The 26,506-nt window shown below is 35.2% G+C and overlaps 1 protein-coding gene and 1 long non-coding RNA gene across 2 annotated transcripts in view; one reads left to right on the forward strand and one right to left on the reverse strand.

Moving 5' to 3' along the window:
* Nucleotides 1-26,506, forward strand: part of ZSWIM5 (zinc finger SWIM-type containing 5) — a 202,866-nt gene that overhangs the window by 27,532 nt on the left and 148,828 nt on the right. The gene's annotated exons all lie outside the window — the stretch shown is intronic.
* LOC111098983 lies at nucleotides 12,653-15,673 on the reverse strand. Its single transcript, XR_005370288.1, has 2 exons — nucleotides 15,611-15,673; nucleotides 12,653-13,133 (listed from the first exon to the last, which is right to left on the reverse strand). It is a non-coding gene; the product is annotated as an uncharacterized LOC111098983 (long non-coding RNA).

Below are 26,506 nucleotides of genomic sequence, written 5' to 3' on the forward strand. Positions count from 1 at the left end.
CCTAAATATATGAAGTAATGGATATGTTAATTAACTTGATAGTGGGAAGCATTTCACTATATATGTATATTAAATCATATTACACATCTTAAAAATCACATCATACAACCTAAATATATACAATTTTTATTTGTCAATCATACTTCAGTAAAGCTGGAAAAAATGTATTCCTCCCTCCAAAAAATTATTTGAAATATACTTGCAACTTTTATGCAAGTGTGAGATTGTTTCAAAATAAAAAGAAATAAATATGATAATCTTGTGTGAACTTTATTTAATAGTATTTCCTCATTATCTGTTTACTTTGAGCTGTTTAAGGGAATATTTTTTGTAGTCCTGGAGATAAAAGGTGCAGCATAGAAAATGTAGTTAGAGGTATTGCAATAGCATTGCATGGTGACAGTTGGCAGCTACACTTGTACTAAGTATAGCGTAATGTATAGACTTGTCAAATGAATGTTGTATACCTGAAACCAGTATAACATTGTGTGTCAACTATACTTCAATTAAAAAAAGAATTTTTTTGTTTCTTAACTTATATTTCAAATCCGCAAAGTTACTTGAATAAGAATCATTTTTTTAACATTTTAGATTTATTTCATGTTCATTCTGAAGGTTAAATTATCAACAGTTCAAACCCATCACTCATTTTAAATGATACTTGGTTTCTTATTCAAATTGTAAGCTGAATTTTAAGTTTTAAAAAATGATTATGTCTTTCCTGGTTATACACTCTTCCAATTTATTATATATATATATATATTATATATAATATATTAAGCTTATATATATATATATATATTTATTTATTTATTCCCCCCTAGAGAAAGAGTGTATGTGAGCTGGGGTGGGGGTGGGGGGACGGGCAAAGGAAGAGGGAAAGAGCATCCTAAGCACGCTCCACATCCCGCGCAGGCACGGGGCTTGATCTCACAACCCTGAGATCATGGCCTGAACCGAAATCAAGAGTTAGAAGCATAGTTGAATGAGCCACCTAGGCGCCCCTTAATTTAATTCTTAAACCAATCTTTTGAGGTATATACTGGGATTTTATCCCAGTTTTACAGATGAGGATATGGTGCTCACATAAGCAATTTATGTAAGTTCCCATAGTCAGTTAAGTGGTAGAGCTGAGGTTAGAACCCAGGTAGTCTGGTGCCTGTGTTTAAGATCTTAATCATTATACTGTATTCAGTTATACATAATGAAAAATAAAATGAGCAATTTAGGTCCAACAGAGTGATTGAGAAGGGGGGAAAATAGTTAAATGAAGATAGAATATACCAAAATTATGTTTCCTTTGCTGTCCATAAATAAGAAAATTCAGATGTAGATTTTGTATAGTGTGTGACAAATCTTTATTGCCTTTAATAACACACAATCTTGCCTTCTATATTATATCACATCTTTAATGTGCAGACTTTAAAAAAATTAGCTGGTGCTATACTAGAACCATAATTCTACTGTTGAGCCCAATATATTAAATTCATATAATCATGGACCTATTATGTATTCATATAAATTGGTGATGGTTATAATTTTAACACAAGGAAATAATTCACTTTGCAGTATAGATAGAAAAAGTCAAACAGGTGACTTCATAAATGGGAAATGTGTTATTGATTTTATTAAGCTTATCTTTATTTGGCTTTATGATTTACCCATAGCAATTTGGATATTTTCAGTTTTCCTTATGTTATGGAATTTGTCAGAAAGCAGTAGGTTTTTACAAAGGAAGAAAAGAGGCAGAACATTTGGAAGCTTTACTGAGGAGTGGTTTATGAAACTAACTTTCATAATAATAATAATGAAAAGAATGATTTGCATGATGGTTGTAATCTAAATATGTGTCTCATTTACTAACTGCTCTAAACCCCGTGATCCTAGAGGTCCTAGGAAGATTCTAAGATTATTATATTGTAGGAGAAAAAAGTGTGCAGCAAATTTTGTAGCTCCTTTTTTTTTTTTTTAAGATTTTTATTTATTTATTCATGAGAGACACACAGAGAGAGGCAGAGAGACAGGCAGAGGGAGAAGCAGGCTCCCTGCAGGGAGCCTGATGTGGGACTTGATCCTGGATCCCGGGATCATGCCCTGGGCCAAGGACAGATGCTCAACCACTGAGCCACCCAGGCGTGTACTTCAGATATATTATCTCCTGCAGTGGAAATATGGGGGAAATATAAAGGGAGGATAGTTTTCCCCATATTTCCACTGCAGGAGATAATATATCTGAAGTACTTGTTAAAATACACAGTTCTGTATTGATACTAGTAGTGACTTTTCTAACATCATGTGTATTAAATTTGCTGCAGAACTGTACATTAGCATTTTTTTCAGTTTTATGAACAGTAAAATATTTCTTCTTTTAAGAATATATTTTGTTTTGTTTTTATTCATTCCGCTAAAAGTATATTTTTGAGTGCCAATTTGGCTCTCAGTTCTTCACTTATATACTGTTGCCTTTAACTAGCATATATGCTATTTACTTACAACTGAAGTTGACATTTTATCTCTTTTTTTGAGTAGATTAATGTTTTTGAGAGGAAAATACAAACTATTAGTATTTGTTCAACAAATATGGTCAAAACAAAGTATATGAGTAGAACCTGAACAGTATCCTGTTGGTTCAGCTTCATAACCATTTGGGTTACATTTTGGCTCTAACATTAAGTGGACAATCTTTTCTTTATTTTTATTTTGAACATTACATCTGAATACATATTCTTTTTTTAAAAATATTTATTTATTCATGAGAGACACAGAGAGAGAGGCAGAGACACAAGCAGAGGGAGAAGCAGGCTCCATGCAGGGAGCCTGATGTGGGTCTCAATCCCAGGACTCCAAGATCACGCCCTAGGCGGAAGGCTGGCGCCTAACCGCGAAGCCACCCAGAGATCCCCTGAATACACATTCTTATAATATGTTTTGATTTCTTTCTGAATTTTGGATGATATGGATTGGAAGGATTTTAGAAGAATTTTTAGGCTGAAAAATTCATATAGTGAAGTTTATGATTCTTTAAAGCAGGAAGTGGGCAAAAAAGGTAAACTGTTACTTGAATAGCCTCATTTAAATCTCAAATATCTTTTTTTTTAAAGATTGTTTATTTACTCATGAGAGACACACAGAGAGGCAGAGACAAAGGCAGAGGCTCCCCAAAGGGGAGCCTGATGCGGGACTCAATCCCAGGGCTCTGGGATCACACCCTGAGCCAAAGACAGACACTCAACCACTGAGCCACCCAGGCACCCTAAATCTCAAATATTTTTTACCTTTATAAAAAGGGTGAATATAGAAACAGTTGGAATTCCAAATAATTGTGTAAAGATTTTACTAAAATAATTTCTGGACAGTTGGTTAAGTATCTTTTAAAATATATTTGTTAAAAAAAAATAAAATAAAATATATTTGTTGAATTGTTCATAATTAACAAAAAATGATTACAGTGATATAATGTAACTATAATAATTTGTTGGCCAGTTGGTAAAACTTCTTTTAAAGTATATTTGTTGAATTACTTATAATTACCAAAAATTGGTTATAGTCATATAATGTTCCATACAGTATTCCCTCAGCATATTTCTAAATTGGTTAATGTTCATTCTCACAAAGCCTCTTAGATCATGCTTTATATCTTTATAATTATACTTCTGTACTTTTGTGATTCTTACGGGGTTATAGAATATAAAATACGAAATATTCTTCTATCTTCTGAAAATAGGCTGAACTATTTCCATATGGAGTGTAAGGGTCAGCAAAGCTGCAGCAAGAGAGGTTTTCCTGCTGCTTATAAGCTATAGGCTGTGAAACTGTTCAGTGGATTTTGGTGTGAGAGACAATACCTTTTTTTTTTTTTTTTTAAGATTTTATTTATTTATTCATGAGAGACACAGAGAGAAAGGCAGAGACATAGGCAGAGAGAGAGAAGCAGGCTCCATGCAGGGAGCCGGATGTGGGATTTGATCCCGTGAGTCCAGGATCATGCCTGGAGCCAAAGACAGACATTCAATCGCTGAGCCACCCAGGTGCCCAACAATACCTGTTTTAAATTAATCTTTGTGGGACGCCTGGGTGGCTCAGCAGTTGAATGGCTGCCTCAGGGCGTGGTCCTCATCAGGCTCCCTGCATGGAGCCTGCTTCTCCCTCTGCCTGTGTCTCTGCCTCCTTCTCTCTGTGTCTCTCATGAATGGATAAATAAAGTCTTTAAAAATAAATTAATCTTTGTGAGATACATACTATAGTCAATTCAAATTCAATAGACTTTCTACCCTTAGAACAAAGAAATACCATACACTATTTTTTTCAATATAAAATTAATTTTTGAGTCTTAGTTGCTGTGGTATAATCCTAGAAGTTATTGAAAAAGCAACAGAGGAGGTTATTGGCATTTTATTAAATTTTTTTTTAGCAAAGCTTGATTTTAGGAAATTGAAAATGTAAATGCAGGAACAGAGCCATCCTGGAAGCCAGCATGGAGTAGTTGTTCCATTGGCAGAATTTTTCAGTAAATGATATAACAGTTAATTGTTGTTTGAATAAATCCTTATGTTGAAATTTCTTAGTTCTATACTGTTAAATGTTTTTTTCCCTAAAAATTATATTTAGAGTAGGTATGACGAATAATTTCTAAAAACCCAGATTGCTGTGTTGTGAGATAAATACTTTTTAATAATTATGTGAAATAATGTAAATTTAATACTCTGCTAAATATTGGTAGTTCTGTGATCATTTTTAATGTTATTTCATGGCCTTTATTTGAGTGTATAATATGCATTTCTAAAATTAAAACTGCCTTTTAATTTATATAGCTGCCTGTTTTTAGGACTTCAATATTTATTTCCCAAACGTGATTCACTGTGTTTCTGAGTGAAGTTGGAGGGATTATGATTAATCCCATTACTGTTGAGGATTCAAAAAGAATTATTTTAAAAAATAGTTTAGACAGCCTGATTTTATTAAAAAATTATGTACTAATTAATTACAGAAATATATAAAAATTCAGAGGAAAAAGGTAAAAGTCATCTGAACATGTTCCCAGATAGTTTTCTCAGTATACAGGCACAGAAATATATGCATATAATTTTATAAGTAGGCTCATAGTAGTATGTGCAACCTTTGAGTTGTTTTAGATCATTTGTTTAAAATGAAATAAAATAGTTTACATACACATACATATGTGTGTATACGCACATCAATATTGCTGAGTTTTAGTATTTCATCAGTTTAGAGGAATAATGTTATCTGTGGGGAGATTAAAAACTGCTAGTGCTTATATGTGTATTACAGGTTTTAGTAAGTCTTTTTCATTCACTGCATATTGTGCATTAAAATTGGTGATGTGGGGGACACCTGGGTAGCTCAGTGGTTGAACATCTGCCTTTGGCTCAGGTCGTGATCCTAGGGTCCTGGGAGAGTCCCACATCGGGCTCCCTGCAGCCTGCTTCTCCCTCTGCTTATGTCTCTGCCCTTCTCTCTGTCTCATGAATAAATAAAATCTTAAAAACAAAAAAGATTGGTGATGTGGGAAATGCTTAAAGCATTCAGATTCTACCCTCTAATACAGATTATCAGTACAATAGTTTTCTTATTTATTTATTCATTAATTCAGCAATATGAGTTGAATTAGTTGAGACTATATATTAAGCTTGTATTGTGGGCCAAACTGTGATATGCAATAGGAATATAAAGACAGAATGATTTGGATTTGTTGATAATAGGGAACTGTTGGAGGTACCTGATTAGAAAAATTACACAAAATATATTAGGAAAGAATCTGACAGTTCTGTGTCATTTGAGTTAAAAAAAAAAAAAGTATAGCCTGGTGATAAGATTGGGGTTCATATTTCCAACTATGTGTATCACTTACTAGCTCCTTGGTCTTGGCTAAGTAATTATTTTCTTTAAGCAACAACATCCTTTTATATGAGGTCATAATACCTACCTCTTAGAATCACTGTTAGGACATTTAAGGTTACTATATGCCAGGCTCTGTGCTAAAGGTTTACAAGCATTACCTCATTTATATTTCCTTACCTATTGTATGGTTGGATTTTGAAGAAGTAGAGGAACTCCTTAGTGCTGGTGGGGTGGGGAAATGAATGTAAGAAGGACATTTCAAGCAGAAGAAACTAGATGTACAGCTTGCAAGTGTAAAAGAATGTGTGAAAGAACAGGGTGTGTTTGAGAAATGATGTGCATGTGTGTGAAGGCAGAACATTGATGAGAGTTGAGAGTGGAAATTTAGCGTGTACTCAGATGATCAGAGGTCTGTCTTTCTAAGGAGTCTGGACTTTTTCTGTAAAGCACGTTGCATAAATTCAGTTGTTTATGGGGAACCAAGCAGGTAAGATAAATGAGTGAATTGGATTGGGTAAGGACTGTGGTAAGCCAGAAGTCTCAAATCATGTATGCCCTTTCCTACCTAAATATCCTCTCTTCTACTCCAGCTGAATTTTGCTGTGTGGAAATTTGGGCCCAGTGTTGCTAAATTTTCTAATTTTTTTTTTTTTTTTTAATTTATGATAGGCACACAGTGAGAGAGAGAAGAGGCAGAGACATAGGCAGAGGGAGAAGCAGGCGCCATGCACCGGGAGCCCGACGTGGGATTCGATCCCGGGTCTCCAGGATCGCGCCCTGGGCCAAAGGCAGGCGCCAAACCGCTGCGCCACCCGGGGATTCCAAAATTTTCTAATTTTTAAAAGTGAAACCAGATATCCGTATTTTTAATGTGAAGTCTTCCTGTTTTCAAAACACCTGTGTATGGGGACAAAAGCCTTATTTATTCAACTCATCAGTTTATGGCTTCTGTTAAAGATAGCTGTGGAAGCCTACTTGCTTTTTAATAAGGGTAACTGACATGGCCAGATTTGATTTTAAGATAGATCTCATCTCACTGTGGAGGGAGATTGTATTGGTGAGAATAATGAATGAACATAGAATGGCAATTGTAACAGAAAATGTGAGAGACGAGGAGTGGTTAACCTAAGAAGAGGAGTGGCATTAGGACTAGAAGAGGAATGGGAGATGAATTAAAGACAGAATTTCAGCGCAGTACTTTTGAATATTTTCTCTTTCATGGGCTACTATGGATTTACTGTTTCCAAAGATTTATGTCCTGCAAGAAAGCTATGTTTATTAATAATCATATTGCCATAAAAATTAGATTGCCACTTATGGGGCCCTGTAGGCACAAGATGACTAGTGCATACAGTATTGAGTTGTGCAATTCTAGTTCATAGTAAAAAAAAAAAAAAAAACACACACACCAAAACATAAAAAACCCAAACCCTGAAATTGTAATTAGCTTTTATAACCTTACTATAAGTATAACTACAATAGGGAAAAGTGAATGTGTACAATTCTTAATTACTACTCTAATTATGTCTATCTAAAAAAAGGAAAAATAAATTACAAGTTTGATAGGCCATATTATATTTTGAATCATGAGAATACACATCTTTTAAACAATTCATTATATCAATCTCAAACATTTTGGTCTCAGGACCCCTTTACATTTTTAAAAATTATCAAGGACTCCCAAAGAACATTTGCTCATGTGGGTCATATCTATCAATATTTACCATATTAGAAATGAAAATTTAAATAAGGGACCTGCTTTGGAATTAGATCTCTCTAAGAAAGAGACATCTAAGCTGAGATCTGAAGAATGCAAAATATAAAATGTCAGTGTTTCCAGTCAGTTTGAGAAATGAATCATAATCATTTCTCAGTACCTCTCCAAGTTGGCAAATGTGAAGCCCAGGCTAGTCACAGAAACTTAGGAAAAGCTTGATTAACATACTTTAATGACAATAGTAATGACTAATATTTATTCATGACTTACTACACATAAAAGTGTTCTGTGCTAAGGGCTTTATAAGCTTTTACCATTTAAGCCTCATAGTAATTATAAAAGCTACATAATATTATTATCCTCATTTTACAAATGAGAGAGAAGAGATTTCAGGAGTCAACTAACTTGACTACTAAATTAAGGGGACAGAAGTTGGATCTACAACCTGAAATTTTTTGTAACAAATAAGTGTAGGAATAGCAAACAATAAAGCAAGTCCTGCACTGTATAATAACTCCTAGTTTTAGTAATTACTATAACTTGCACTAGCTTATAGTGAGTTATTAGTATAACTCTTAAAGTATTATTAAAATGTTTAAGTTATTCCTTAAAAATGACTTTGAGTTAAACTTACTTTTTTAAAAGATTTTATTTGAGAGAAGAGGAAAGAGTGTGTGCATGGTCGGGGAGGGTGGGGAGGATCAGTAGGAGAAGGAGAGGGAGATAATTTCCAGCAGACTACAGAGCACGAACCCTGTGCGTGGCTTGATCCCATGTGACCTGAGCCAGAACCAAGAGTCCAACACTTAACACCAGGAGCTCCTGGATTAAACCTGCTTTTATGTGAATTTTATGAGGTGAAATACAACTAGCTAGTATAGATAGGAGTCAGTACAGTTAGTTATAGTTTGCAATGCCATGTCATTTAAATATTCCATGTGCTATGGCAGATGACTGTTATTAGCACAACAAGATTTGAATTTTTCACCTTTTTCTTTTCAGTTTTACACCAGATGAATTTCATTTGATTCAACTACTTTTAGATTCAGATTTATTTTGACTATGTTCCTGAACTAGAATAAAAGAAAGATACATTACTCTTTTCCCAGGAGCCCTTGTTTGTTTATGGCCTCCACTATTGCAATGATTTTTACCATTGTGAAAATTCAAATTTTTATAGAGCTTTACAGTGTAAAAATTGCAGTTCAGCTTTCTAAAGCAGCAACTGCTATGCTATCATAGAACTAAAATCCAAAAAGAACAGACATTTATAGAAAACCTTTCATTTGTCAGATACATTGAAATACATTGTCTAAATCACCACAACAATCCTATAAAGGTATTATCTCTATTCTACAGATGGGAAAAAAATGCTCCCCCAAGTTAAATACCTCATTCAAATTCCCACAGCTAGGTATAGGTAGAGCCAGGATTTAAACCCAAGTGTATATGATTTCAAAGGGAGAAGTTCTGTCACATTACTTAAAAACTGTAAGCAGTTTAGTCGATAAATACTTGTCACTTGGGAGATAATATTTGCCAAACATGTACAACAAAAGATTATACATATAAGATATATAAAGAACTTATATATAAGTTCAATATACAATATAAATATTGTACATTTAAGATATATAAAGAACTTTTGCAGCTCAATAATAGCAAGACAAACAGCCCAATATAATATGGGCAAAGATGTAAATAAAAACATCACAAAAGTTTATATACAAATGGCTAACAAACAGGGGCCCCTGGGTGGCTCAGTCAGTTAGGTGTCCAACTCGTGATTTCCACCCAGATCATGATCTCAGCCTTGTGAGCTCCATGCTCATTGGAAGTCTGCTTGAGATTCTCTCCCTCTCTGTTTCTCCCCTGCTCACTCACTCTTTCAAGTGAAATAAAATCTTTTAAAAAACCCAAATGGCTAATAAACATATTAAAAAAAACCTCAACATCATTAATCATCAGTGAAATGTAAACTAAAACCTCAGTGAGATATTACCAAATTCCTGCCAGCATGGTGAAAAATAAAAAGCAAGGATGTGGAGCAATCAGAAGTCTTCTTACACATTGTTGTTATAACTATTTTGGAAAAAGGTCTATACATTCATCTATACTATAATCCAGAAATTCCACTCAAATATTTACTTAAGGTAAATTAAAGCACATTTCAAAAATATCAAGAAAAAACCTTGTACAAGAATGTTAATAGTAACTTTAGTCATAATAACCCCAAACCTGGAAATAGCCTGATTGTACATGAACAGAAGAATGGCTAAAAAAAACTATTATACATGGACTACTACTCAGCAGTACAAAGGAGTAAACTACTGATACATACAAGAACATGAATACAGCTCAAAAATATTAAGCTGAGTGATAAAAGCCTCACTTAAAAGGATATATGTTGTTTGATTTTATTATAGCAAGTTTTTTCAAAAGGCAAGACTAATCAATAGTTTAATAAAATCAGGACAGTGTTTGCCTATGGAAGAGATTGGCTGGTTAAGGGCATGAGAAAATTTTCTAGGGTAATGATAAGGTTCTATATCTTGATTTTTTTAAAAATTATTTTTGGATTGTTCATTGCAAGAGCACGTAAGTACAATTAATTTTGGTAGGTTGATCTTGTAACCTTGCTGACCTTAGTTATTATCTCTAATAGTTTCTGTGTAGATCCTGTAGGATTTTCTATGTATAAGATCTTGCCATCTATGAATAGTGTTAGCAGTTTTATTTCTTCTCTTCCAATTTGGATGCTTTTTATTTTTCTTTGCTAATTGCCCTTTCTCGGTCATCTTTGCAGTCTCTTCCTACTCTTCCCTGCCTTGGAATAAGCATCTCCTGGGTATGTCCATTTACATATCTCTTTAGATCATCAAACTCACTATGTCCAAGTCTGAACTCAGAATCTATGACTGAACTTTTCTGCAAAAATCCTCCTCCTCCAGAGCTCCTATCTTGGTAATGACATCACATCCAACTAATTGTTCGGGTAGAAATCATCCCTGACTCCTCCATTTTTCCTTACCTATCATATCTAATCTACTTGTAAGTCCTGATGGTTCTCCTTGCTAAATATTTCTTGAATCATTCTAAATGTTATCTTCTCTATTACCACTACCTTTGGCCAAATTACCATCATCTCTTGCTAGGATTATTGCACTTGCCTAACTGGTTTTCTCAGAAGCTTGATTTTCTGTTATCTGTTCTTTACCTTTCTATCAGTCTGATCTTTCTGAAAAGACTGATGTGATCATGTCACTACCCTACTTACAACTTTCTAATGACTTCCTGTTCAAGTCAAAATGGCTTGAGTCACTGCCTTCTTGCTTCCCATTGTTCTTTGTATAAAAATTAAAATATGGTCTGCAAGGCCCTGCAAGATACGGCCTCTGCCTACCTCCCCAGAGAGTATCACACTGGCTTTCTTTTGCTTTCTTGAACTAGACACTATTGAACTTTAAGTACCAGAAAAACAGGGATCATGCCCCAGTGTATAGTTAGGGCCTGACATGGTAGATTATGTACCAAGGTGGAGATGTGTGTGTTCATTATCTTGATTGTGATGATGGTTTCGTGTATGTATGTCAAAACTTATGTCAAACTTAATATATGCTTAACCATAACCAGTTGTACACTTTAACTGGGTACAATTTATTGCATGCCAGTTTTTTCCTCAATAAAGCTACTAAACAAACAACTATATGTTCCTGCTCTTCTTTGTTTACCCAATTCCTACCTATTTTTTCAGTCTTGGCTCAAATATAATTCTTCAGAATCTAACTTGGAACCCCTCTACCCATTCTCCAGATTAGGTCTCCCTATTACACATCCTATACTTTCCTTCAGAGCATTTCTCATAATTTTGTATACTTATATACTTGTTTAATATCATCTTTTCCTCTACACTATAGGCTTCATGAAGATAGGAACTATGCCTTTCTTGTTCACTAATATATTCTAGGGATATATTATAGGCACATATAACAAATAAAATATATATCCATTTATTTATTCTGTAGATATCCATTTGAGCTCTACCATGAGCTAAGTACTGTTCTCAGTTCTCCTCAGAAACTCACAATGTAGTTGGCAAGACATATATGGGAAAAATAATTATGATATAAAACAATGTAATAGGGATCCCTGGGTGGCGCAGCGGTTTGGCGCCTGCCTTTGGCCCAGGGCGCGATCCTGGAGACCCGGGATCGAATCCCACGTCAGGCTCCCGGTGCATGGAGCCTGCTTCTCCCTCTGCCTGTGTCTCTGCCTCTCTCTCTCTCTCCTCTGTGACTATCATGAATAAATAAATAAAATCTTAAAAAAAAAATAAAACAGTGTAATAAAAGAAATAGAAATGTAAATTGCTAAGGGATCAAAGAAGGTAAGAATAATTAATTGCAAAGAGTATGGGGACAGAAAGGAAGCTGGAAGGTGAAATAGGGTAGAGGAAGGTAAGATTTCAACCAGCGGAAGTGGTAGGAAGTGCATTTTAAGCAAATGAACATTTCTGTTTAAATGTCTTTCTTGGGGATCCCTGGGTGGCTCAGCGGTTTAGCGGCTGCCTTTGGCCCAGGGCGTGATCCTGGAGTCCTGGGATCGAGTCCCACATCGGGCTCCCTGCATGGAGCCTGTTTCTCCCTCTGCCTGTGTCTCTGCTTCTCTCTCTCTCTGTGTCTTTCATGAATAAATAAATAAAATCTTTAAAGAAAAAAGGAAAAAAATGTCTTTCTTTTACTTCAAACTTAGCATGTGTAAAGTAGATATTTTCCACAAACTTTTTCCTAATTTCCTTGTTTGTGATCATTCTTTCCAATACCCAAACTGTAAACCTTATAACCACTCTTTCCCTCTAAAATAAAAAAAAAAAATAATAATAATAAAAACCATAATGACTACCATTATTGGTTCATTGAGGTGATCCAGACTTTGTGCTAAATATTTTACATTATGCAGCTGGTATGATCTGCTTTACAAAACTCAAGGTGAAAATCCAGTCCATCTCTTATTTCTCTAAAATTATGACCAACCCAAGTCCCTATAATGTGTTTAATAGAAAGATCAATATCACTCTTTTCTAAGACATTTCTCTTTCCGCTGTATTGTCTGAAAGCATCAAAGGGTTGTTTTTTTTTTTTTTTTAATTGTAAACAGAAAGTGTATCTGGTTTCTACTTATGAACAGGGAAGAATCATGGTGACTCTCAGTTGGCTATTACTGTTATTGCCAGATGGTATAGATGTCAGATACCTCCATAACCTCCATACTCTTGCTGCTTATCCTCATACAATAAAATTTCACTGGCACAGCTTTTGGTGAAGGCTGGTAAATTCCTTCCAAATGAAGATGATTCCGTAGACAAGTTCACTCTCTTGGTGGTCCAGTTGACCCAGGGTATTCCTTTTTGTATACTTTTAGTTCCAGTCTGTTCAGGCATACAACACAGTCTATTCTTTTATAAGGCCTTGTTGTCACAGAGAAGTTGTACTCAGCTAAGTTCAGGTATCATCTCATTATAGAGCCCACAAAATCAAAATCTCTTTGTGAGAATCCCCTAAGAATAAAGCAATTCTTTTTCTACTACCAAAATGTAGAATGTGTCCTCTGGTGTTACTCCCAGAGTCTTGGTTTGTTTAAGACAATTAATTCTCCCTGGTAACTGAGAATGGAGAGATCCAGAGTGTAGTATCTAATCCTTTTTTTTTTTTTTTTTTTTTTTGAGAGAGAGAAAGAGCACATGAGTGCACATGTGTGCCCTGGTGGTAGGAGAGGAGCAGAAAGAGAGAGAATCCTAAGCAGGTTCCATGCCCAGCATGGTGCCCATGGCATCAGGCTTCATCCCATGACCCTGAGATCATGACCTGAGCTGAAATCAAGATTCAGGTGCTTAACTGACTGAGCCATCCAGGTGCCCCAAGAGTGTGGTATCCTTTTTTTTTTTTTTTTTTTTTAAGATTATTTATTTATTTGAGAGAGAGAAAGCAGAGCAAGCTGGGCAGCTGAGAGAGAACACGAGTGTGGGGGGGTTGGCAGAGGAAGAGGGAGGAGCAGGGAGCCTGATGTGGGGCTTGATCCCAAGACTCTGGGATCATGACCTGAGCCAAAGCTGGATGCTTAACCGATTGAGCCACTAAGGCAGCCCATGTGGTATCTGTTCTTGAGAGTATCAAAATATTTTGCTACATTCTAATCACTAAACCTTTTTGATTTCTTTATATTTACATAAAAAATGAAACTACTTTAGTGACCTTTTTTAGGATAAAGGCCAGTTTGTTTAAAAAATAACTATCAGCTACAGTTCTGAAATTCTGATGTACTTAAGATCTCTTTGACTGTTGTTATGATTACATATTACTGGACCCCCTACTCCAGAGATTCTGATTGATCAGATCTAATAGAAGACCTAGAAATCAGTATATTTTAACAAATGTGTGTTCATTCCAAAGCAGATGGCCTGCAAACCATCTTTGGGAAATACTGAGGAGTTTGTCTCACGCTCTTGAAATTTATGCCATTATAATTATAATTACTTGTCCCTGAACTCCCTCCCTTTCTCCTCTCTCTTCCCTCCTCCTTAAAGCCTTATTCATGCCTTTCATATGTACATGTTCATACACTTTCCATATTCCCCTCTTCTGTGTGTGTGTGTTTTGAGGAGTGGGGAAGTAGCATCTTCATTATTCTGCCAAATCTCTCTTTATCCTTTAAAACTGTATTCAGGGGTGCCTGGGTAGCTCAGTTGGTTGAGCTTCTGCTGTCAGCTTACGTCATGATCCTGGAATTTTGGATCTAGCCCCACAATAAGGCTCCCTGCTCAGTGGGGAGTCTGCTTCTCCCTCTCCCTCTGCTCCTCTCCCCTACACGCTCTCATGCTCTCTCTCTCTCTTAAATAAATAAAAGCTTAAAAAGATCTGTATTCAGATGTCACCTTTTCTATAAGTCTTCCAGGTAGGAAAAAAAAAGACTCTTTTTTTGGTACTGTTTCTTATGTATTGTAAGTACCACTCTAAATTGTTTACATTAGATTGTAAATTCCTTGAGGACGGGGACAAATATAGGTGAGAAACAATAGCAGATTAACTATTCTGGAATATTAGAGCTAGAGCAAGTGATGTTTAATTGAGATCTGAAGTTTGAGTAAGAATTAACCAAATAAAAGCTATAAGGACTAAAAACTATCTCTGGGACACCTGGGTGGCTCAGCGGTTGAGCGTTTGCCTTTGGCTCAGGGCGTGATCCTGGTCTGGTGATCAAGTCCCGCATCAGGCTCCCTACGAGGAGCCCGCTTCTCCCTGTGCCTAGGTCTCTGCTTTTTTCTGTGTCTCTCACAAATAAATAAATAAAATCCTTAAAAAAAAAAAAAAAAAAAAAGGAAAGTATCTCAAGTAGAGAGAATGCAAAAAATCCTAGAGGTGAGAGTGACACATTCAAGACGGAAAGAAATTTAAAACTAGAAAAGTTTGGCTAGGGTCAGATCAAAGAAGGTCTTCTAAATCGTAAGCCAATTAGAAAACTAACTCTGCAGTTTAGCATTAGGTTACCTTAAGTGCAGGCAGAGAGAAGGGGTTTTGAAAAACTCTAGCTGTTAAAAAATAGTGTCGATCTGGGTTAGTGGAATCCATGAAAAAAAGTGATTGGATTCTAGACATATATAGAAAGTAGGTCAACATGAGTTTGTGATTAGACATTGGGAGGATTGCTGGTAAGGCAACAGTTGGAGACAAGAATGACTGCCAGTTTTCTGGCCTTATGGTGGTATCATCTTGCTGAAAAGGGGGAAGGAATGTGTTAGGATGGTTGAGTGCAGTGTTAGGTGGGGAAAGCTGTTGAGTTCAGTCTTTAACGTGTTGGATTTGAAATGTCCATGAGACATCCAAGTGTATATAACAAGTGGAGTTTCAAAGAAAGAGGAAGAGGTTTGATGTTGAGAATGGGAGAGCAAGCCAGTGAAGAAAATATGATATGAATGCCTGATAATGTAGTGGGCCCAAATAAAATTGGTGAACCTGAATTTTCAATAATACTACTCACCCTAATTATGTGATATTTAACAGTGTCTTGTCTGGTCTATATCGCAAGATGGATGAATCTCATAAACATTATGCTTAGTGAAAGAAGCTTTATTTAGAAGAATATATACAATATGGTTCCATTCATATGAAGTTCTAGAATGGGCAAGGCTAACCTGTGCCCCCTCCCCCCAAAATTAGAATAGTAGCTGTCATTGAAACAGTTAGGGATTGACTAGGAAGTGGCCTGAGCGAACTTTCTGGGATTTGGTTATATTACTCCTTTGAAATGCTGTTGGGGTCATTTGTTACTGTTTGCATTCAGTTCCTACCCCCCATCTTTGTTGATTTAATTTTAGTTTTTGAGTATGTAGAACATTATAAACACGTTTATGTAGTCAAAACTGTGCAAATATGCTGAAGGGGTGTTACTCTCCACCATATCTCTCTATCATTGCAGTTAATTTCATTGGTTTCTGGTTTATTCTTCCTCTTTTTGTAAAAATAAGTAGATACAGTTATGTATTTTTATTTCCTAATTCTTTATCACACAAAAGTAGCATGCTTTATTTTTATTAAAAATTTTTTTATTATTGAAATATAGTGGACATACAATGTTAGTTTCAGGTGTATAGCATACTGTTTGGACAGTTCTGTACATTATTTAGTGCTCACCATAAGTGTAGTCACCATCTGTCACTGTGCAATGTAATTACAATAATATTGACTATATTCCTTATGCTTTTCATCTCTGTGACTTATTTATTTTATAACTGGAAGTTTGTACCTCTTAATCCCCCTGACTATTTTGCCCACCTTCCCTATACACACCTCCTGTCTGGCAGCACCATTGTTCTCTGTGTTTATGCATCCATTTCCGTTTGTTAGTTTGTTTTGTTTTTTAGATTCCATATATAAGTGAAATCATATGGTATTTGTCTTTCTTTGCCTGATTTATTTCACTTAGTGTGATACCCTCTGGGTCCATTCATATTGTAACAAGTAAAAAATAGCATAGTTTATATACTGTTTGGAAATTTGATTTTCCCACTTAACAATATATGTTGGAAATCACTCCATATCAGTTAATAGAAATTTTTTTAAACAACTCTACAGTACCTTAATGTATGTATGCATTATAGTACTATGGTTTATTCAGTCAGTTTCCTACGTTTGGGTATTATTTTGCTGCAATAAATAACCTTGCACATGATTATGTAGGTATTATTGCAGAATAAATTCTTATTAGTGGGATTGCTAGGTCAAAGGATAAAACTGCATATGTAGCTTTGTAGTTACTGCCAAATTCCCCTTCAAAAGGGTTATACCAGTTTCCATTCTCAATGGCAGCTTATGAGTGCCTATTTCCACATGGACTCACCAAGAGAATGAGTTGTCATACTTTAAAATTTTTGCCCATCTAAAGGGTGAGAAATGGTAGTATATTTTTAATTGCATTTTTATTTTTTATTATTTATTTATTTTTAGATTTTATTTATTTATTCATGAGAGACACACAGAAAGAGGCAGAGACATAGGAAGAAGGAGGAGAAAGAAGAAGGGTCCAGGCAGAGAACCCAATGCGGGACTTGATCCAGTCATCCCAGGATCACACCCTGAGCTGAAGGCAGATGCCCAACTGCTGATCCACCCAGACATCCCTAATTTGCATTTTTAAAATTATGAGTAAAGTTGAACATCTTTTTCATATGTTTAAAGATTGTTTAAAAATTGAATGCATTTTTATATCTGCCTTTGTAAATTTTCTGTTCATGTCTTTTCCCCATTTTTTTCCTCAATATTTCAAAGGACTGGTGAGGGCTTTTTGCTTTAAATTTTAGGAGGGTTTTTGTTTTTCTCTCAGTTTTTTTTTTAAGATTTTTATTTATTTATTCATGAGAATACACAGGAGAGAGAGAGAGAGGCAGAGGGAGAAGCAGGCTCCACGCAGGGAGCCTGACGTGGGACTCGATTCCGGGTCTCCAGGATCACGCCCTGAGCTGTAGGCGGTGCTAAACCGCTGAGCCACCAAGGGCTGCCCTTTCTCTCAGTTTTTAAAAGGACCCCCAGATTTTATTATCTTCTCTCTTGATTTTTAGAAGTTCTTTAGCAAGTTGTCATTTGTCTTTTGACTTTATGATGTTTGGGACCACACAGTTTTTTCATTTTTATGTAATCAAGTGTAACAGTCTTTTCTTTTATGCATCTGTATTTTGAGTATAGTTAAAAGCTTCTCCCTATATCCAGGTTATAGAGAAACTGACTCATGCTTTCTTCTAGTATTTTTATAGTTTCATACTTCTACATTTAGATCTCTGAGCCATTTGAAGTTTATTATTGTATGTGATATGAAAAGTAGATCTAATTTTATTTATTTTTCCAGTTCCAACATTATTTTTTTTAAGGATTTTATTTATTCATGAGAGGCACAGAGAGAGAGAGGCAGAGACAGGCAGAGGGAGAAGCAGTCTCTCTGCGGGGAGCCCAATGCTGGTCTCAATCCCAATCCTGTCCAGGGACTCCAGGATCATGCCCTGAGCTGAAGGCAGACACTCAACCACTGAGCCATCCAGGCGTCCCTAACAACATCATTTATTTAAAAGTCTATCTTTGCCTTTGTGATTTGAAATGCCACTTTTATCATATACTTCCAAACTGAGTCAGTTTCTGGACTTGCTGTTTTATTCCGTTGGTCTTTCTGTGTACTTTTGTGCCAGGACTATTATGTTGTTTTACTTTTAAAGGCTTTGTATGTTTTATATCTTTTAGTAATACCTACTTAGAGCTTTCCCTTTTTAGTGTTTTCTTAGCTTTTGATTTATATCTATTTTTCCATATGAGCTTTATTTTTTTAAAAAAAGATTTTATTTGACAGAACACAAGCAGGGGGAGCTCCTTGTTTAGCAAGGAGCTGATGTGGGGCTCGATCTTAGCACCCTGGGATCATGACCTGAGCCATAGGCAGACACTTAACCGACTGAGCCACCCAGATGCCCTTCCATATGAATATTAATACAACTTGTTTAGCTCCAGAAAAAAAAGTTTGTTGGTATTCATCATGTTAACTTAGGACATACTGAAATCTTGAAGAGGTTGAAACATCCTGAGTGAGGTACATCTTTGAACAAGCACTTTTGATCTTTCCGGAATGTTTTATATGTTTCCTTAAACAGACTCTCACATTTCTTAAATTTATTCTGCGTATTTGTCCTTTTTGTTGCTGTTATAAAGGAGTTTTCTATTGTCATATTTTATTGACTTTTTTCAAAGGGCCAGGACTTTATTTATTTACTTAAAGATTTTATTTGTTTATTCATGAGAGATAGAGAGAGAGGCAGAGACACAGGCAGAGGGAGAAGCAGGCTCCTGTTGGGAGCTTGATGCGGAACTCGGACCCAGGACCCTGGGATCACAACCTGAGCCAAAGGCTCAACCACTGACCCATCCAGGTGCCCTGTCAGTTTTATTTTATTTTAAAGTTTTTAAAAAGACTTTATTTTTAAATAATCTCTGCACCCAGTGTGGGGCTCAAACCTACAACCCTGAGATCAAGAGTCACATGTTCTACCAACTGAGCCAGCCATGCACCCTGTTTTAAGTGATATGCTTTGAATCTCACTATTACCTTTACCATAATCTTATTTTACTTTCCACTTTCTCTCTTTTTCTTCCCAGAGCATATAACATATTACTTTATATACTATTTTGTCCTAACTTTTAAAAATATAAAAGCTTTTACTTATTTTTATTGAGATGAAATTCACACAACACAGTCATTTTAAAGTATACCACGTTACTGGCATTTGATGCATTGACAGAATTGTTCACCACTACCTTTCTTACATTTTGAGAGAGAGATTTCTTTTTCATAACCCCAGGAGAACACCTTCTATTTATTAAATTGTCATTCCTAACTTCTGGAAACCTCTAATCTGCTTTCTGTCTCTGTGAATTTGCTTATTCTGGGTATTTTTTTTCTTTTTCTTTTAAAGATTTTATCCATTTACTCAGGAGAGACACAGAGAGAGGCAGAGACATAGGCAGAGGGAGGACCAGGCTCCTCGCAGGGAGCCCGATGTGGGACTTGATCCCGGGACTCTAGGATCACATCCTGAGCTGAAGGCAGACACTCAACTGCTCAGCCCCCACTAGGTGTCCCTATTCTGGGTATTTCATGTAAACGAATCATCCCACATACGACCTTTTGTGTCTGACTTCTCTCTCTTAATGTTTTCGAGTTTACTCAAGTTGTAGCATCATACCTTTTTATTTTATGGTTGAATAATACTCCATTATATGGACCTACCACAATTTGTTTATCCATTCATCTGTTGATGGATATTGGGTTGTTTCTACCTATTGGATATTATTATTTTACTTATATAAATAATGCTTAGTACATTTGTGTACAAGTTGGCCATATGTTGGGTGGTCATATGTTTTTATTTCTCTTGGGTGTATACCTAGGAGAGGAGTTACTGGGTCATATGGTAATTCTGTGTTCAACTTTTTAAGGAACTGCCAAATTGTTTCCTACAGTGCCTGCACCATTTTACCTTTCAACCAGCAATGTAAAAGGGTTCCTCTTTCTCTACATCCTTGTCAACACTTGTTATTTTCTGTTGTTTTGATTATGGCCACTATAGGGGTGTGAAGTGGTAGCTCATTGTGGGTTTTTTTTTTTAAGATTTTATTTATTTATTCATGAGACACACATACATACACACAGAGGCAGAGACATAGGCAGAGGGAGAAGCAGGCTCCATGCAGGAAGCCCAGTGTGGGACTCGATCCTGGGCCTCCGGGATCACACCCTGAGCCAAAGGCAGATGCTCAACCGCTGAGCCACCCAGGCGTCCTGCTTGCTGTGGTTTTGATTTACATTTTCTTAATGATCAATGATGTTAAACATTTTTTAATCAGGCGCACCTGGGTGGTGCAGTCAGTTAAGTGACTCCTGGCTTCAGCTCAGGTTATGGGATTGAGCCCCACATTGGGATCTGCCCTCAGCGTTGAGTCTGCTTTGGATTCTCTCTCTCTCTCCCTCTGCACTCCTTCCCTCCCTGCTTACTCATGTTGGTTCATGCTCTCTCTGGAATAAATAAATTAATCTTAAAAAAAAAAGCCAAATATTTTTAATGAGTTTCTTTACAGCATCTTTTCTATGGTAGTCTAAATGTTATTGTATCATTAATTTGTGTTTTCACATGATTTTAAAGAGAAAATGAACAAAATATTGTTTTGTAAAAAATGTAATAAACTTGGGGATCCCTGGGTGGCTCAGTGGTTTAGCACCTGCCTTTGACCCAGGGCGTGATCCTGAGTCCCGGGATTGAGTCCCACATCAGGCTCCCTACATGGAATCTGCTTTCCCTCTGCCTGTGTCTCTGCCTCTCTCTCTCTGTGTCTTTCATGAATAAATAAAATCTTTTAAAAAAAAGTAATAAACTTGAAATAGTTTTATTACAAAGATACATGTCATTTTCCAGTACGAACAGATATTTGTGTTCTGTACTCCCATGTGGGTGTTCTGGGTAGCACACCTGCTATATATAAATAAATGAAAGCAAGATTTAACTGATGTAATACTGTTAATGTATGTTTTCACATTAAATCTTTGATTTAACTCGGTTACCTTAATGAATTTTGTTAGGAAGCTCTTAAAAGGCTTATATGTTCGGGATTCTACTTATATAAATAATGCTGTGTAATGTGTACCAATATGTAACATTACTTTCACCTATAAATCATAAATTTAGCAGTGTGGTATAGGATTTATGTATACCTTATATTGGCATAGTCACCCCATAAAGATCTATGCTAAATTGTATATTCAGTTGATGGCATTTATCATTAAATCTGATAAAGTAGTATTATCTTTCCTTTAGTACTTGCAGATTACTGTTTTTTAACAATTAGATATTTTGAAGAATTTGTTTTCTTTTGTCACTCTCCTAAGCAGCTGTGATCTTGTGGTATATTGATATGAATTGATAGGAGAAAAAGTTAATATAAATATTATAGGAAGTACTCTAAGTATTATAAGAAAAGTGTCTATTTGGTGTATCATAAAAGGGTTCAGTGCCTACCTTTGAGAAAGGAAGCTACTGAACATTAGCTGTCCAAGGGAGGCTATCGCTGTATATATAGCTTTGTCTGCTCCTTTTAAAGAAACTTCATATGCTCTAGAATATGCAGTTAGCAAAGCTTTGGATCTCAAAAGCCTGAATACATCTTTGATTGGTTATATATTAAAGGAAATAGCCCACAGCATGGTGCCAGACAAGTGTAGAGCCCAACCAATTTGATCCTTAAGCAGGGAGAAGAATTCTATTCATCATTAAGAGGTTGGGTTGTAAAATGTTGTAATTATTTCAGCCTAAATTGGTTTAAAGCTGTTTTTTTTTTTTTTTCAATAAAACTTCTCTTCAAATTGCAAGGCAAGAAGACAGTTTTCATTTTGACGACCTTTCCTGCATTGTGTTTTTCTTCAAGTCCTCCTACCCTACCCTGTGGCCTACTCTGTTTACTGTTCAAAGCTGAATCATAATGTGCATCTGGAGGGATCCTGAATCATGTGACTGACTGAAGTGTCTCTTGTCATTTATTAACATTCTTTGAATATCTAATTTTTGACATAGTATTTGGTTATATCATGAGGAAGCTTGCTTCTGCTTTTAACTGTTTTAGAGGTGGGTGCATATGAAAAATTATTTTTTCTCTTTTTTGTCTATATACAATTTTTTTTGTTTTTGTTTTTAAATTACGAAATGGAACAAAGAGTGACAGCCACATTGGGCCTTGACAGAGATCTTTTTACTTGAAGGACTATTCCTATAATGAATGATTTTTATTCAAGTGAATATTCATATATTTCTCTGACTCTAATTTGTATGAAATGACAGCCTGTAGACCATTTTGTTTGATTACAGTCCCTTCACCTTCATTATCTTTTATGTCTATTTAAACTCTGGACTTGCCATATCCATCTTGACCCTCCCCCACATCTCTCTGTTTGTATTTTCTTTCATTGCAATTTTCCTCTTTTCTCTTCTGTGGGCATTCATAGATTGTTTTTGGAGTTCATTAAAAAGAGAGTGTGTTGTCTGGGTAGAAAATTACATTTGCATGCCTGAGAGAGGCCTAAGGGTTTTTGTGGGGTTTGGCAAGGGTCCTGCTTTTTTTCTCCCCCCTTTCGGGAGGGAGGAATGAGAAAAGAGGGTACTAATAAGAAGGAATTTTTGGAAAGGAGAAAAGTAAGAGTTGTTTAGGTGATTTCTTCTGTCCCTGTTTTTTCTTTCCATATTATATACATCTAACTGATTTTCTTTTCTTTTTTTCTGCATATATAAACCACTTGACTAACAATGGAACAGATTAGAGGCCTTTCTTAGAACTATTTTGAATGCACAGCAGAGTTCTGCAAAGCAGGAACCTTTCCTATGATGGTAATTGTACATTTACTAGTAAAGCTAGCAAGTTGCCTATATATATATATATATATTTTTTTTTTTTCATCTTTTTAGTAATTGGAGTAGGGTTTATATGGAAAATTATTTCTTGAATATGGCATTTCATGTAGACTGGTATCTACATAGAACGTTTAGCCATGTTTTGAATTAGGATTTCTCACAGAATTTAGGTTTTTAGGTATAATATTTAACTCTTTTTGAAGCTGATAATTTTCATTTTTTTATTAAAGATAAAACCTTTATTAATAAAAACAAACAAACAAAAAGACATCTTATCTAGAGCTTTTCTCTTATGCCCAAGGACTCTATTTTACAGCAGTGAAAACTCCGAAAAATTCAGCTAGTTCATAGTTGATACCAGAAATTAGGTGTATAGGACCAAGGATGATCATGTTGTGGGTCAGGAGTGGACAGGGAAATCAGGGAATTAATTTATGGCGTATCAGATAAAGTAAATTGCTTTATAGTAGAGCTGGCCAGTAGAGTTGAATCTTTTTTTTTTTTTTTTTAAGTCTGACTGACTTACTACAAACTTGATCCATTTAGCAAATATTTTTAACTGAATACTGACTGTGTTCCATATACTTCCCTAGCTACTAGGACTGCAGAGATGAGTAAGATATAATAGTTATTCTTAGGGAGCTTCTTCAGTATGAGTATATATATTTACAGTTGTGTGTATATGATATCCACGAAGTCTGGAAACATAGATATTTTTATATATATTTAAGATCAAAAGTCCTTGATGACAGGTATATTTGCCTGTGTTTCCAGACTTTTTGGTTACCATATGGTGTGTGTATATGTGTAAGCAAAGTTAATAGTTTTTAAGTGTAAGTACTTAGACAAGCTGTTTGCAAAATAATTTGGATTGGATCACTGGTTTCATTCTTTATTGGGTATCCCATTATCGGATAAGCATACTTTTATTTCTTGCCTCTTAAAAAAATCTTTTTTGTAACTCTGTTAACTTCTTCTGTCAGCTATTGTTTTATTTTACTATCTGCAGGAAAACTTTAAGAGGTCTCTCTATACTTGCTAACTCCCAATTTCTTTGCTCCTATTTTCTCTTAAACCATTTCAGCCAGTGTTTATACTATTCTCAATCTGTCCTCATCAAAGTCACCAATAACCTCTACATTGCTAATTGTCATTTCTTAGTCCTTGTCTCATTTGCCTATTAGTAGTATTGATAACTGCTATCAGTAGTAGAATTTGATTACTCCCTCATCCTTGATTTATTTTCCTCACAAGGTTTCCAGGATATGACATTCTCTTAGTTTTTCTCTTACCTTATTGGCAGGCACCTATTTCTCAGTCTCTTTGACTTGTTCTTCCTCTTCTTTTTCCCCTCAACTTAAAAAAAAATTTAGAAAAATACCACATTAAAAAAGTTGGCTGTTTTTCTTTTGGTGTACAGTTCTATGAATTTTAACACATACAGATTTGTGTAACTGGTTCCATAATCAAGATACATGATTCTATCATCCCCCAAACTTCTCTCATGTCATCCCTTGTATAGTTACAACTTGGTAGTAACCTGGAACCACCATTCTCCATCATCATAGTTTTGTCTTTTTGAGACTATCATACAGTGTGTAACCTTTCTAGACTGCCTTCTTTTACTCAACATAATGCCTTTGTTATTTTCTCTGAATTGTTGCATGTATCTATTGTTTGTTTCTTCTTATTGCTGACTAGTATCCTTTGTGTGGATGTACCACAATTTGTTTATCCATTCGCCTCTTAAAGGACATTTGGGTTTTTTCCAGTTTGAGTTGTTTTTGGCAATTATGAACAGAACTGTTATAAACATTGATAATCAGGTTTTCATTTCCCTAGGGAGAAATCCCAGGAGTAGGATTGCTTGGTAATATGGTAAGTATATATTTAACTTTGTAAGCAACTGCCAAATGCTTTTCCAAAATGCCTGTACCGTTTTGCATTTCCACCATCAACAGAAGTCTTAGTTGTTCTGTATCCTCATCAGCACTTGGTATTGTCAATATTTTTAAATTTTATCCATTCTCATTAGTATGTAGTAGTATCTCATCATAATTTTAATTTGCATATCTCTAAGGACTAATGATGTTGAACATCTTTTTATTTGCTTACTTGCTGTTTGCACATTTTCTTAGGTGTCTAAATCTTTTGCTTGTTTTTGAATTCAGTTCTCTCATTTTGAGTTTTGAGAGTTCATTATGTATTCTGGGTGTAAGTCCTTCATTGGATATGTATTTTGCAAATATTTTCTCCTACCCTATGGCTTGTTTATACATCTTTTTAGCGGTATGTTTGATAGAGCAAAGATTTTTTTAATATTAATGAAGTCCAACTTATCAGTTTCTTTGTTTTATGGATTGTGCTTTTGGTGACTTGTCTAACAACTCCTTCTATAATCCCAGGTCACAACGATTTCAGTGTTTTATTCTAAAATTTTCATACTTTTATATTTTACATCTAGTCTGTAATCCATTTTATTTTTTGTACAAAAGGTAAAGTTTAGGCCAACATTCCTTTTTTTTCTTTCAGATAGATGTTCTGTGTCCAGTCCTATTTGTTGAAAAGACTGTTCCTATTTCATTGAATTGCTTTTGCATCTTTGCCAAAAATCAATTGGCTATATTTATGTAGATCTATTTCTAGATTTTCTGTTTGGTTTCATTGATTTGTGTGTTTATCCTATTATCATTACTACACTGTCTTGATTACTGTATTTATAGTAAATCTTAAAATCAGTTAGTGTGATTCTTCTAACTTTATTATCTTTCAGAATTATTTTAGCTGTTCCAGTTCTTTTTAGAATTAGGTTATCTATATTTTTAAAAATTCTGCTGAATTTGACTGGCATCATATTGAACCTATATATCAATTTTAGGAAAATTGAAGTCTTTGCTAAGTTGAGTCTTCAATCTGTGAACACAGTAGGTATCTCTGTGTAGGTCTTCCTGGATTTCTTTCATCACTCTTTTGTAGTTTCCAGCATATAGATCCTGTACATGTTTTGTTAGACTCATATTTATATATTTTACTTTTTTGAAGTTTTTATAATGAATTCTAGTCCATTTATACATTGCTAGTATTAGGAAATATTGATTTTTATATGTTGACCTGTAACTTCCTCCTTGATAAATGCACTTATTAGTTCTAGGAGTTTTTTGGTAAATTCCTTGGGACTTTTTATGTAGTCATGTCATCTTTGAAAAGTGATGGTTGTATTTCTTCCTTTTCGATCTGTAGGATTTATGTCACTTTTTCTTGCCATGAGACACCAGCTGAGATTTCCAGAATGATGTTGAATAGGAGTGGTGAAAGTATATATTCTATCTTTATTCTGGGTCTTAGAAGGAAGACATTGAGTCTTTGATCAGTTAGTATGATGTGGCTGGAGGGTTTTTTGTAGATAATACCCTTTACCAGGTTGAGGAAATTTCCTTCTATTCCTA

Source organism: Canis lupus, chromosome 15, assembly GCF_011100685.1.
Source record: "Canis lupus familiaris isolate Mischka breed German Shepherd chromosome 15, alternate assembly UU_Cfam_GSD_1.0, whole genome shotgun sequence".
NCBI classification, from domain to species: Eukaryota; Metazoa; Chordata; class Mammalia; order Carnivora; family Canidae; genus Canis; species Canis lupus.